Source organism: Podarcis raffonei, chromosome 1 (assembly GCF_027172205.1).
Source record: "Podarcis raffonei isolate rPodRaf1 chromosome 1, rPodRaf1.pri, whole genome shotgun sequence".
Classification (NCBI taxonomy): Eukaryota; Metazoa; Chordata; class Lepidosauria; order Squamata; family Lacertidae; genus Podarcis; species Podarcis raffonei.
The window spans coordinates 11435380-11449666 of NC_070602.1; positions in this window are offsets into that span (position 1 = coordinate 11435380).

The window sequence follows — 14287 nt, forward strand, 5'->3', positions numbered from 1 at the left end:
AGTAAATGTTAAATTTTAAAAATTTTAAATTTTTAAATTAGTAAATGTTATAATTTAGCTAATGTTTGGCGTATTAAGGAAAGACACTAGGCTCAGTGTGAAAATACAGGCTGTGTTGTTTTTCCTGTTCTAGAGATTGGCCAACAACAGAGGTGCCATTGAGACACAAAGAGAGAGATACACCAGACCATTAAGGGTGGTTGGCAAGGCAAATGCTTGTTGGACAGAGATGGAAGGAAGGAGAGGGAGGTAGCCAGGTTTACAGGGGCTGTGATGTCGCCACAGGTTGCTAGGGCGACAGGGTGTGATAACGTAAATGGAAGGAGGAGTTGTGTTTGGCAAAGTGTTCTGGGAAGAAGAATTCTCCGTGGGTTAACTGGCAGTGGCTTTCCCCAGAGACAGGGAACCATGGCTGGCTTCTGCTCAGGACCCCTGCTTGCTGAAGACGCACCTCATCCATTGAAGGCTTCTGATTGTAAATATGTGTAAATAAACCACATTTCATTAAAAAAAAAACCCATTAATTTTATAATGAATGATTTTAGAGTGTTGTACTGTTTTATTGTTGTTAGCTGCCCTGAGCCCGGCTTCGGCTGGGGAGGGCAGGATATAAATAAAATTTATTATTATTATTACAGTGGTACCTCGGGTTAAGTACTTAATTCGTTCCGGAGGTCCGTACTTAACCTGAAACTGTTCTTAACGTGAAGCACCACTTTAGCTAATGGGGCCTCCTGCTGCTGCCGCGTTGCCGGAGCACGATTTCTGTTCTCACCCTGAAGCAAAGTTCTTAACCTGAAGCACTATTTCTGGGTTAGCGGAGTCTGTAACCTGAAGCGTATGTAACCTGAAGCATATGTAACCCAAGGTACCACTGTATAGCCTCCATTGTGCTTTAATTGTGCACTGCAGAGATTGGAGTGGCCAATAACAATGTAATAATGATGATGATGATGATCATAGAATCATAGAATCATAGAATTATAGAGTTGGAAGAGACCACAAGGGCCATCGAGTCCAACCCCCTGCCAAGCAGGAAACACCATCAGAGCACTCCTGACATATGGTTGTCAAGCCTTTGCTTAAAGACCTCCAAAGAAGGAGACTCCACCACACTCCTTGGCAGCAAATTCCACTGTCGAACAGCTCTTACTGTCAGGAAGTTCTTCCTAATGTTTAGGTGGAATCTTCTTTCTTGTAGTTTGGATCCATTGCTCCGTGTCCGCTTCTCTGGAGCAGCAGAAAACAACCTTTCTCCCTCCTCTATGTGACATCCTTTTATATATTTGAACATGGCTATCATATCACCCCTTAACCTCCTCTTCTCCAGGCTAAACATGCCCAGCTCCCTTAGCCGTTCCTCAGAAGGCATCGTTTCCAGGCCTTTGACCATTTTGGTTGCCCTCCTCTGGACACGTTCCAGTTTGTCAGTGTCCTTCTTGAACTGTGGTGCCCAGAACTGGACACAGTACTCCAGGTGAGGTCTGACCAGAGCAGAATACAGTGGCACTATTACTTCCCTTGATCTAGATGCTATACTCCTATTGATGCAGCCCAGAATTGCATTGGCTTTTTTAGCTGCCGTGTCACACTGTTGGCTCATGTCTAGTTTGTGGTCAACCAAGACTCCTAGATCCTTTTCACATGTACTGCTCTCAAGCCAGGTGTCACCCATCTTGTATTTGTGCCTCTCATTTTTTTTGCCCAAGGGCAATACTTTACATTTCTCCCTGTTAAAGGTAAAAATGATGATGATGATGATGATGATGATGATGATGATGAATTCCCTGTTTAGGGAAGCTTTTAATGTTTGATGTATTACGGTATTTTAATATTTTGTTGGAAGCCGCCCAGAGTGGCTGGGGAAGCCCAGGCAGATGGGCCGGGTATAAATAATAATAATAATAATAAATTATTATTATTATTATTATTATTATTATTATTATTATTATTATTATTATTATTATTTGGACTGTTCCTTGCATTGCCCCACTCTAAACCTCTACTCCTTCTTCTGCAGTCCATAGGTCTGTCCACCCTTTTCTACCCCTCCCGCCTCATAATCTGGCTGCACCACCTACATCCCAACTTGGTCTCTGTGATTCTTCACCACACTGGTGTCGGGTCACAAGTCTTCTCCCTTCCCCAAAGATCAAGCGAAAGTGGCCGCTCACGTTTCCTCTGAGAAGGCAAGAGGGGATAAGCTCAGAGTTAACTCTCACAGCCAACTTTCCAGGAGGTCTTGCTGCCCTTCATGTTTAATGAAAGGCTTTTTATTTAGCTTGGCAACTGCTGCCCCCCTTTTCATGTCCACCCTTCTCCACTCCTTCCTTTGATGTGCAAAATATCCAGGGAGAATGTTATGATATGATTGAAAACCCCCAATCAAAGAGACTCCGCTCTCCTTCCTCTTCTCCCTCACCCCCAATAACTTTTTCAATCCTTTACAGACACGTCTTAGCTGCCGTTGTTTTGACCTACTAATTATTAGGATGTAACATTATATATATATATATATATATATATATATATATATATATATATATATATAATTTTTATTAGGGTTTTTACATTACAAAATAGAAAAAGAAAAAAGAAAAAATACAAAATACAAAATAAAAATAATTAAAAACAATCAATCTTTTCATCACATTATTTTTCATTAACTTATTTCCCGGACCTCCTCTTACCTCCCTTTTTTGTATTCCAGTTCAGTTTATTAACTTAGCAGTTTCTTTCCCTCTTTATTCTACCCAGATCTTTAATCTTAAGTTATTATAACATTAGATTTTTACTTATAAAAAACCGTTTTTTTCATGTTCTTTTATACCATTACAGCTAGAAACCACTTAATTTCAATCCAACATCATTCTAACATTCATTAATTTTACAGTATTTCTGTAAATAGTCTTTAAATTTCTTCCAGTCTTCTTCCACCAACTCTTCTCCCTGATCTCAAATTCTGCCAGTCATTTCCGCCAATTCCATATAGTCCATCACCTTCATCTGCCACTCTTCCAGGGTGGGTAAATCTTGTGTCTTCCAATACTTTGCAATAAGTATTCTTGCTGCTGTTGTAGCGTACATAAAGAAAGTTCTATCCTTCTTTAACACCGATTGGCCAACTATGCCCAGGAGAAAGGCCTCTGGTTTCTTCAAGAAGGTATATTTAAATACCTTTTTTCAATTCATTATATATCGTCTCCCAGAAAGCCTTAATCCTTGGGCACGCCCACCAAAGGTGAAAGAATGTACCTTCAGTTTCTTTACATTTCCAACATTTATTATCGGGCAAGTGATAGATTTTTGCTAGCTTGACTGGGGTCATGTACCACCTGTATATCATTTTCATAATATTCTCTCTTAGGGCATTACATGCCGTAAACTTCATACCTGTGGTCCATAACTGTTCCCAGTCAGCAAACATAATATTGTGTCCAACATCTTGTGCCCATTTAATCATAACAGATTTCACCGTTTCATCCTGAGTGTTCCATTTCAGCAGCAAGTTATACATCCTTGACAAAGTCTTAGTTTTGGGTTCTAACAGTTCTGTTTCTAATTTTGATTTTTCCACCTGGAAGCCAATTTTCTTGTCCAAATTATATGCCTCCATTATCTGATAATAATGAAGCCAGTCTCGCACTTTGTTCTTTAGTTTCTCAAAACTCTGCAATTTCAATCTATCTCCATCTTGTTCCAAAATTTCCCAATATTTCGGCCATTTAGCCTCCATATTGAGCTTTTTCTGAGCTTTCGCTTCCATCGGTGACAGCCACCTTGGGGTTTTATTTTCCAATAGATCCTTGTATCTTATCCAAACATTAAATAATGCTTTCCTAACAATATGGTTTTTAAATGCTTTATGCGCTTTGACCTTATCATACCACAGATATGCATGCCATCCAAATACATTATTAAAACCTTCCAAGTCCAAAATGTCTGTATGTAACATAATATATACTGCCAACAATTCCGTGGCAGAGGATGGTATGCCAGTCACAGTTGGTCGGTGAAGCAGCCAGCTCTACATGGACTATCTTTCTGCAATCCCACGTCACAGGCTAGAGCAGAGGAGGGGAATCTCTTTCAAGCCAGGGGCCACATTGCCTAGAATGCTGCTTTCTGAGGGGGCACATGCCAGTGATGCAACAATGAATGTGACTCTTAACTTTGTGCAACGGGCTATACTTCAGCCCCCGAATAGCCTGGATTTTTTACATGTACATATCCGGCAAAGCAAAATGATGCCTCAAGCAAAACACATCTATTATTATTATTATTATCATTATTATCATTATTATCATTATTATCATTATTATCATTATTATCATTATTATTATTTCAATTTATACACTGCCCTATACCCAGAGGTCTCAGGGCAGTTCACAAACAAGACCACAACATATAAAATCAAACTAAAAACAATAACCCAATTGAAAACCCCCCCCAATGGAACCGCATTCTAAAAGGGTGTTGGATGACAATGAGGTCAACCAAAGGCCTGGTTAAAAAGGAACGTTAAAGGTGTATAATGAAGGTGCCAGGTGAACTTCCCTGGGGAGAGCATTCCATAGACGAGGAGCCACTGCAGAGAAGGCCCTGTTCTCGTGTTGCCACCCTCCAGACCTCATAAGATGTTGATCTTAGGGTCCAGGTAGGTTCATATGGGGAGAGGTGGTCTCTTTATTAGAGATCAAGGTCACATTTTAGACAGGAAAAAAACAAAAAGCCTAGAAGAGGGTATAGAATAGGGCCAGTGATGAGTGTGGCTGAAGGATGAGGCATTTCTGAGTCCCAAGGGCCAGAAAAGGAACACATTTGGCCCCTGGGTCTGACGCTCCCCATCCCTTTTTTTGGAATTGCCTGCAGTTGTGCCTTCAATATTTCACCTTTGAGAAACTTCCATCCATCTTGGACTCCCTTCTTTTTGAGTATTTTTGACCCATAGAATCTTACCCAGTACAGTGGTACCTCAGGTTACATACGCTTCAGGTTACATACACTTCAGGTTACAGACTTAGCTAACCCAGAAATAGTACCTCGGTTTAAGAACCGTTCCTCAAAGGGCTAGGTTTCCAGACCCTTCATCATCTTAGTTGCCCTCCTCTGCACATGTTCCAGCATGTCAACATCCTTTTGAAAATTGTGGTGCCCAGAACTGGACATGTTATTCTAGGAGTGGACTGACCAAGGCAGAATAGGGTGGTGCTATTACTTCTCTTGATCTGGCCACTGTACAGTGGTACCTCGGGTTACATATGCTTCAGGTTGACTCCGCTAACCCAGAAATAGTACCTTGGGTTAAGAACTTTGCTTCAGGATGAGAACAGAAATTGTGCAGCGGTGGCGCAGCAGCAGCAGAAGGCCCCATTAGCTAAAGTGGTGCTTCAGGTTAAGAACAGTTTCAGGTTAAGAACGGACCTCCGGAACAAATTAAGTACGTAACCAGAGGTACCACTGTAGTTCCTTAAACTTTTCGTTTAAGTCCACAGTGCATGTCCAACTACACAGCTTTCCTTTGCCTTTGTCTCATGAAACCCAAGGGGACATTATCTCTTCCTCCCAAGGTTCCCAGAAATCCATTAATCTCTTCCTCTCTGGCTCCTTCAAGAAAATAATGTTCAATGTAAAATATGCATACAAAAAAACCACACATTTTGTGGGTGAAGGCATTAAAAAACACCAAAAAATGCATGTTTTACATTAAAATGTGTATTTTACACTAAAGGTGCATACAGGCAAATATCATTTAACTGTGTTCAAGCGTTCTTTCAAAAAATCCACACAAAATGTGATGGGACAAGCCTATGATTTACTGCTGGAGAGACAGAAATAGGACAGAATTAGGCTGCTTGGTCTATCCCTACCCCTGGCACAGACCTCATCACTCCCATGCTGTGGGGGACCAATGGCTGCAGAATAAGACATTGCCTCTTTATAGGCACAAGCACTCCTCAGGCTAGCCTGGCCAGGCTTAAGAAGGCCCTCGCAACCTTGCTGAAGCACCAGCCCCTTTCCATCCTGTGCTCTGTCCAGGGTCCTGAAAGCCTTTCGCTTGCCTGAATGTGATCACATTGGTTGCGACATCACCCTACTATAGCTTGCTTTTCCTGCAGCTCAGAGCCCAGCTGGTGTGGGGCAGATAGACGATGTCCTGTAGATCCCCATTGCTTCATTGTCCTGTAACGATAGGGCACATAAACACATTGTTGTTGTTTAGTCGTGTAGTCGTGTCCGACTCTTCGTGACCCCATGGACCAGAGCACGCCAGGCACTCCTGTCTTCCACTGCCTCCCACAGTTTGGTCAAACTCATGCTGGTAGCTTCGAGAACACTATCCAACCACCTCGTCCTCTGTCGTCCCCTTCTCCTTGTGCCCTCCATCTTTCCCAACATCAGGGTCTTTTCCAGGGAGTCTTCTCATCTCATGAGGTGGCCAAAGTATTGGAGCCTCAGCTTCACGATCTGTCCTTCCAGTGAGCACTCAGGGCTGATTTCCTTAAGAAGGGATAGGTTTGATCTTCTTGCAGTCCATGGGACTCTCAAGAGTCTCCTCCAGCACCATAATTCAAAACATAAACACATGAGACTGCCTTATGCCAGGAGCCAATCTGATCCAACAATTCAGCACTGACTATTCTGATTGGAAGTGACTTTTCAAGTGCTATGGACCATGCCCTACCGATTGAGATTCTATAACTGGAAATGCCAGGGACATTCTGCATGCGAAGCATGTGCTCTGTCAACCCCTCCTACATGGGAAGGGTTCGGTGTACAGTTCACACCTTCATTTTAAACCTCTGCGCATGGGCAGTGCTTTTTTTTCCTTCTAAAAAAAATGTTTGGGTGTACTCTCATTTTGACTGAAGAAAAGCACAAATCTATAGTTCAAATCGGGGAAAATAAATAGAGTAAATGGACCAAAGTACAAAGATTCACAAAATGTTTAGGGGTAAAAGTCCACACAGAGACACACCATTGCTTGTTTCAACTCGCTTGTGGGAACAACTCAGAGGCCGTGAAAGAAGGAAGGTCAACAACAAGAAGAATTAGCGGAACCATTGGACATGACTATGAAAAGCAGGAGAGATATGAGATGATCAGAACCCTCCAAACTTGAAGCATGGGAAGTCCCACTAAAAAATAATTATAATTTGGCAGAATATTTGGACTATTTGATCTGTATAATTTGGAATATTTAATGTGATTTGATTAGATTCTTAAAATGGAAAATTTAATAAAAATGATTTTTTTAAAACACACAAAATGTTTAGGGGTATGCGTACCCTCAGAAAAAAGCACTGTGCATGGGTAACCCTAAGTTGGGGCCAACCCCCCAAAGGACTTCTTAAATCACGCAAAATGGTGGCTACGCTCTGCCTCCACGATCAGAAGCTGCATGCTTCTGAATACCAGTTGCTGGAAACCACAGGAGGGGAGAATGCTCTTGTGCTCAGATCCTGCTTACAGGTTTCCCGCAGGCATTTGTTTGGCCACTGTGAGAACAGGATGCTGGTCTAGACATTGGCCTGAGGCATCAGGTCTCTCCTTAGGTTCCTCGCCAGTATACCTAAAGGAGCGTCTCCACCCCCATCGTTCTACCCGGACACTGAGGTCCAGGGCTGAGGGCCTTCTGGCGGTTCCCTCACTGAGAGAAGCCAAGTTACAGGGAACCAGGCAGAGGGCCTTCTCGGTAGTGGCGCCTGCCCTGTGGAACACCCTCCCACCAGATGTCAAAGAGAACAACAACTACCAGACTTTTAGAAGACATCTGAAGGCAGCCCTGTTTAGGGAAGCTTTTAATATTTGATGCATTACTGTATTTTAATATTTTGTTGAAAGCCGCCCAGAGTGGCTGGGGAAGCCCAGCCAGCTGGGCGGGGTATAAATAATAAATTATTATTATTATTATTATTATTATTATTATTATTATTATTACTATTATTATTAACAGCCCTCAAGTGGCAAATGGCCACATTTGTGTGTTGTGTGTGTGTGTGTTTTCAGCTAAGCCTTACCCATTCCTGATATCCAATGTCTGTCAAGTCAAGGGGAGGGATGGGTATAAAGTTGCTCCCAAGCAGTTTTCATTCCCATCAAGCCTGTAGATTCTTATTCAACATGCTGATAAGCAGATAGAGGTGCTCCTACTCTGGCTACTCATGCCGTCCCTGCTCATTAGCTGTTCCGCATCTCAGGCTAAAACAAGGGCACGGAACTTGTTTTTCCCACTGCCATTAACACATAAGAAGCCCGAAGTTAGACTCGGTGACTTTGAACTGGTAGAACCTTGAAGATATAATGCGGCTTAAACACATGGAAATTCCTTCAGGTCCTAATTAGTTTAGTCTTTCTGCCACAGAAAGGCTGTTGGTGTAAATTATTCATAAGATATTATAGACGCACTGATCTTGAATTTCATACAAAATTACAGCGTGGCTTCTCAAACTGGAAGGGGGAAAAAAAAAAGCAGCTATCAAAGGCCCCGTGCAAAGTGGCCTCCCCAAATGAGACCCATTGTGGGCCGCGATATTATGCGGCGTCCTTCTGCCAGGATTGCTAATGGACATAATTGCCTTTTGTTTAACAAGATGCATGCCGCTGCCCCTGTCCCGCTGCAATGCAAGGGAAAGCCATTGGAGTGCTTTCCTCTCGCCTTTATGAAAATAGGATATTAAATTTAATGAGGGACACATTAAATATTCTCCTCACCCAAAGTTTAGATGAAAACTGGCGAGTTTTCTTGGAGCAGAAAATCCCCCCCCCAAAGTGTTGGCTGTGTGATCCTATGCATGCCCCACTGAGTTAAATGGGACTGAACCTCAGGTTAGTGTGTTTACATATTCTGCTTAAAACAGGGTGGCTATTATTTCCCCGGCTCCTTCCTGGTTAATGACATGTTATTGGCAAAACCTATTTGGTGTTTCACAACTTTCTGACCAGTTGGCAGGACCTTAGCCAGACCTAGCAGAGTAAATGCAAAATCCACGGAAGCAATTGGCAACTTGGCTGCAGACAGGATAGACGAAGCAGGAACCAGGAACTTGTAGTTAGGTGTTTATTATATACAGTGGACTATTTACAGGAAGTTAGCTAGGTAAAGGACCCCTGGACAGTTAAGTTCAGTCAAAGGCAACTATGGAGTTGTGTTGCTCATCTCACTTTCAGGCCGAGGGAGCTGGTGTTCACAGGCAGCTTTCTGGGTCATGTGGTCAGCATGACTAAACCACTTCTGGCACAACGGGATACCGTGATGGAAATCAGATCGCACAGAAACGCTGTTTACCTTCCCTGTGCAGTGGTACCTATTTATCTACTTGCACTGGTGTGCTTTCGAACTACTGGGTTGGCAGGAGCTGGCACAGAGCAACGGGAGCTTACCCCGTCATGGGGATTCGAACCTCCGACCTTCCGATCAGCAAGCCCAAGAGGCTCAAGAGGCTTCCACAGTAATTTCTATGCCAAGTGTCCAAGACATCCACTTTATGCATAATTTGCTAAGTTATGCCATGGACTGTAATGGTTAGTGTATATTAGCTGTGTCTCCCTAATTAGAACACCATAATAAAGTCTTAGTGTATAATGATTAAGAAGAAATCATGCATAAAGGAACCTCTCCTGAATGGTCATGTTGGCAAGGCTGTAACTCGGTCATATTGCGGTCCCATTTAGTTTAATCACCACTATTAATTCAGTCTGGGTCAATTAATCTTTGCTGATCAAAGTGCAGGAGCAAACCGGGGCGCTGAAGTAGCATCGTAATGAGTTCTGTTGCTGATAGGGCAGAACTGAGCAATGAGCTTAGCTTGGCTGTGAAGGTGTCCCCTTAAGCTGCAAGCAAACAATCAAACAGGCAGATGCTTAATACCATCCGGTGATATTTCTGGAGCACAGAGATAGCGTGAGAATCGCCGGCCATATAAGGAGCTAAAGTGACGGCTCTGTGTTTTACAGATGCACCTCAGTGGGGGGAGCTTCGTAGCAGAAAACGAGGTGCCTTGCCTCCCGTGAGCTTTCAAATAAATGAATGAGTCACAGTCAAGCATGCACGTAAAAGACACTCTCCCAATCTCAAGGCCTAATGGACTCGTGCCCCACATCTGCTGAAGCATGTAATTCTTCTCACCCATCTCTCACCAGAGAGGGGCCCGGATCTACACCAGAGCAGGCTATCATCCTGGAGAGCATCAAACTACTTCTACTCCCAATACATAATCATAACATGCAGGGGCTTCTGCTAGTGCAGTGGTGCTCCCGCCTCTCCTCCCCCTCTGCCCTTGCCACCCAAATAGGCTGGGAGAGGTCAGGAGAACCCCCAGAACAACGTTGCTTGATGGAAGAATCTCCCAGTTCTCCCTCCTGAACGTGCATTTGTTGTTGTATAGTCCTTTAGTCGTGTCCGACTCTTTGTGACCCCATGGATCAGAGCACGCCAGGCACTCCTGTCTTCCACTGCCTCCCATCGTTTGGTCAAACTCATGCTGGTAGCTTCGAGAACATTGTCCAACCATCTCATCCTCTGTCATCCCCTTCTCCTTGTGCCCTCCATCTTTCCCAATATCAGGGTCTTTTCCAGGGAGTCTTCTCTTCTCATGAGGTGGCCAAAGTATTGGAGCCTCAGCTTCAGGATCTGTCCTTCCAGTGAGCACTCAGGGCTGATTTCCTTAAGAATGGATAGGTTTGATCTTCTTGCAGTCCATGGGACTCTCAAGAGTCTCCTCCAGCACCATCAAAAGCATCAATTCTTTGGCGATCAGCCTTCTTTATGGTCCAGCTCTCACTTCCATACATCACTACTGGGAAAACCATAGCTTGAACTATATGGACCTTTGTTGCATATATATATATACATATCAAATAATCCAATGCTTGCGGCTGTGATGGCCTGGGATTCGGATTCGGATGCTGAACCTGAGGAAGCCCAGTCTGCACAGGATTCCCTGCCTCCAGAACCAGCTGAGCCAGGGCTGGGGCATGAGCCTGTGCTGGGTCCTCAGGTGCAGGCACTAGCTGAGTTTGCTCTGGCTCCTGAGGGGATGGAGGACCCATTGCCTGCAGGTGCTCCACTCTCAGCCCCATCAGAGGAAGCTGAGGTTGCCTCTGGGTCCGGTAACCCTCCAGCTTCTCCTGAGCTACAGAGGCTCAGGGCAGAGAGGCAGAGGGAACTAAGTTCCCACAGGAGGAGTGCTCGCCTCCAGGCCAGGAGAAGTGAGTCACCTGAGGATCGGGGCTGCCCTGTGCCTCGGGGCAGATAAAAGCCAGCCAGCCTCAGTCCCAAGTTGCGGGAGCAACTTTGTTGGTTGTCGGTTCTTGCCTGAACGCTGTCCTGCTATCCTGCTGGAGCTCCTGACCTCACCCGACTACCTGCCCTGCATCCAGCTTCAACTTCTTCGGACTGCCTCCATACTGCACCTTCGACCTCGGGCTGGACTCGGACCTTGCCTTTCGGTTAGCCCACGGGACCAGCACAGCGGCGATGGAGCAATCATCTTAGCACCAAGTTAAATTCCTCCTGTGTAGAACCTTGGCAAGCCAAGTGATGCTCTTCAGATGTTGCTGGACTCCATCAGCCCCAGCCAGGATAGCCAATGATGAGGGATGATGGGAGTTGCAGTTCAATAGCTTCTGGGAGCCAATACCTTGGATATTCCTGGAGTACAGTATGTCAAAAGGCAGGACTCCACTGTAACAGTCAAAACCTTTCCACCCAGAATAGGCAACGTATTCACAGTTCAGAAAATTGGTGGCACTCTTCCAAAGACTTTGGCTGTAGGACAATTTGTGCAACTGAGACCAGGCAGGGGAGAATGGCCGACCAGGGAGTGAAGAGGGTGGGGGGAAATAGCTTCCGGAAATAGACATGAATGAAAAATATTTTTAATTGCACTTTAGTTATTGGTTTGATCCCAGGGAACATTTGTCTCTTGTTCCTCTTGGTTGGAAACTCCCTGTTGGAAGTGCTCAGCTGACTCTAGGGGTTTTCTTTGTAATTAGTTTTTCCTATACAGCAGTTAAGACTTGAATAGCTAGAATTGGTTGTGTCCTTCTTTGTCTTTCTCCTCCAGGAGACCTTTGTTTGGTGTAATGGCAAATAAAACAAGAAACGTGTCGTAGCCATCAAACAAAAATAGACAGCAGGACTCTCCCTATACCCTTTGGCATCTCTCACTTCGCAGCTCTAATTAGACATGAAGGTTTTCAGACCTTGCATTCCGATGGCTGATGCACTCACCCAAACAATTAAAATGCTATATCTGGCCAGCAAGGAACCGCTTCAAAGGATAATATTTCAAAGTTGCAAAGGATTCGCAGGGGCCATAAGTGGTCTTTTATACATTGTAGGGTTGCACTGAATGTTTGCTTATTTTGATTTTCACATGGCAAGCATTGTTGGGGGTTCAGGGAACAACTCTTCACTGTGCAAATGTTCACCTGTTTTCAAAATCGTTTGCTGTTTCCCCTATTGGGCACCATTTTTTAAAAATGGTTCTGGGGGGCATGGCATTCCGTTCCGCTCACACTTTTGCAACGTGCTTGCCGCATCACGCAGGAGTTGACTTGGTTGCTGCTGACGCAGCTTGGCAATGTGCTCAAGTTGCCGAAAGGTCAAACCAAGCCAGTTGAGAGTGAGGGCAGTGCTTTCTAGACCAGCCACCTGAACGATTCTAGCCAATCAATGGTCAAAGCCTAATCAGAGCAAGGGGAATGCTTTCATCCCCATTGACCATGCTATAGGTGGGGTTGCTGGGTGCCAGTGGTTCCCCAGGGTTTTAGACAGGGGTTTCTCCAAGCCCTACCTGGAGATGCTGGGGATTGAACTAGGACCTTCTGCATGCCAAGCATATGCTCTACCACTGAGCTATAGTAAAGGTAAAGGAACCCCTGACCATTAGGTCCAGTCATGGCCGACTCTGGGGTTGCGGCGCTCATCTCGCTTTATTGGCTGAGGCAGCCAGTGTACAGCTTCTGGGTCATGTGGCCAGCATGACTAAGCCACTTCTGGTGAACCAGAGCAGTGCATGGAAATGCCGTTTACCTTCCCGCCGGAGTGGTACCTATTGATCTACTTGCACTTTGACGTGCTTTCGAACTGCTAGGTTGGCAGGAGCAGGGACCGAGCAACAGGAGCTCACCTGTTTGAACCGCCAACCTTCTGATCGGCAAGTCCTAGGCTCTGTGGTTTAACCCACAGTGCCACCCACGTCCCTTACCCACTGAGCTATAGCCCTTCCTAATTTTAAAGCTCATGGGAGGCAAGGCACCTCATTTTAATCAATCCTTCCCACTTGCTTGCAGTCCATTGTATCTTACCCCATGTAGCTCTAGTAGGTTCCCCGCTCCCCCAGCCCTCAAGAGCAGCCTTTTGGGGAGTATGCAGCAGGATGGGGAGATTGCTTAAAATTGAGTGCCCTTCTTTGCATGAGTAGAAGCGTTATTGGAGCTGAGGTGTTTGGGGAAAACCACCATTGGATACAACGCATTGCATACATTTATCATTGTGCAGCCCATTTCTGGTATCAACCGTGTAGAATGCTGATAGGAAAAATAAAAATCCCCATTATTAATCCTGGAGCCTTCGGGGGGAAACCTGAATGGGCCATTGCTTCATTGTGGCACAAGTTATCATGTTACCAGGAGAAGCAGCACTTTGCATTGTATATCCATATTGATTTGCTCTCAGCCTGTGAACAGTGTTTCAAACTGTGCTGCGGAATAATTTCCCACGAAGACCTCTCAGAACACAATTCCCTGCAGCTGAGCAAGTTTCCAAGAATGACCACTCCCACATCAAATGGGGGCGCCTTTTGCGTGGTCGCGCACAGCCCCCTGGATCCCAGTGCGGCCCCTGGTAGTTCGGGCTGGCTTCATCCTGCCCAAGCTGGATACCTGGAGGTCTCCGCCTACCTCTGCCAATCGCCCAATCCCGCCTGGGGAGGCGTTGCCAGGGCATTGGCCAGGTAAGGAGAGGGACCGCCCTGCTCACACAACAGAAGGTGAATCTTACCTGCGAAGCGGCAGTTGGCTCCAGACTGGGGACTGGGAAGGATAAACGCCCAATGCCTGAGCCAAGGTCTCCCTACATCTGAAACTTAATAAAGTTGTGGCCAATTTTAATCCCATAGCATGTTGTCTTGAGTCATTATTCCGCTCGGGGGTCGCCTGGGGTTGGGGGGACTCCGCCTTTCCACACAAAAAATACATTTAAGAACCCACTGGATCAGGCCAATGAAGAAGAAGAAGAGGAGTTTGGATTTGATATCCCACCTTTCACTCCCTTTTAAGG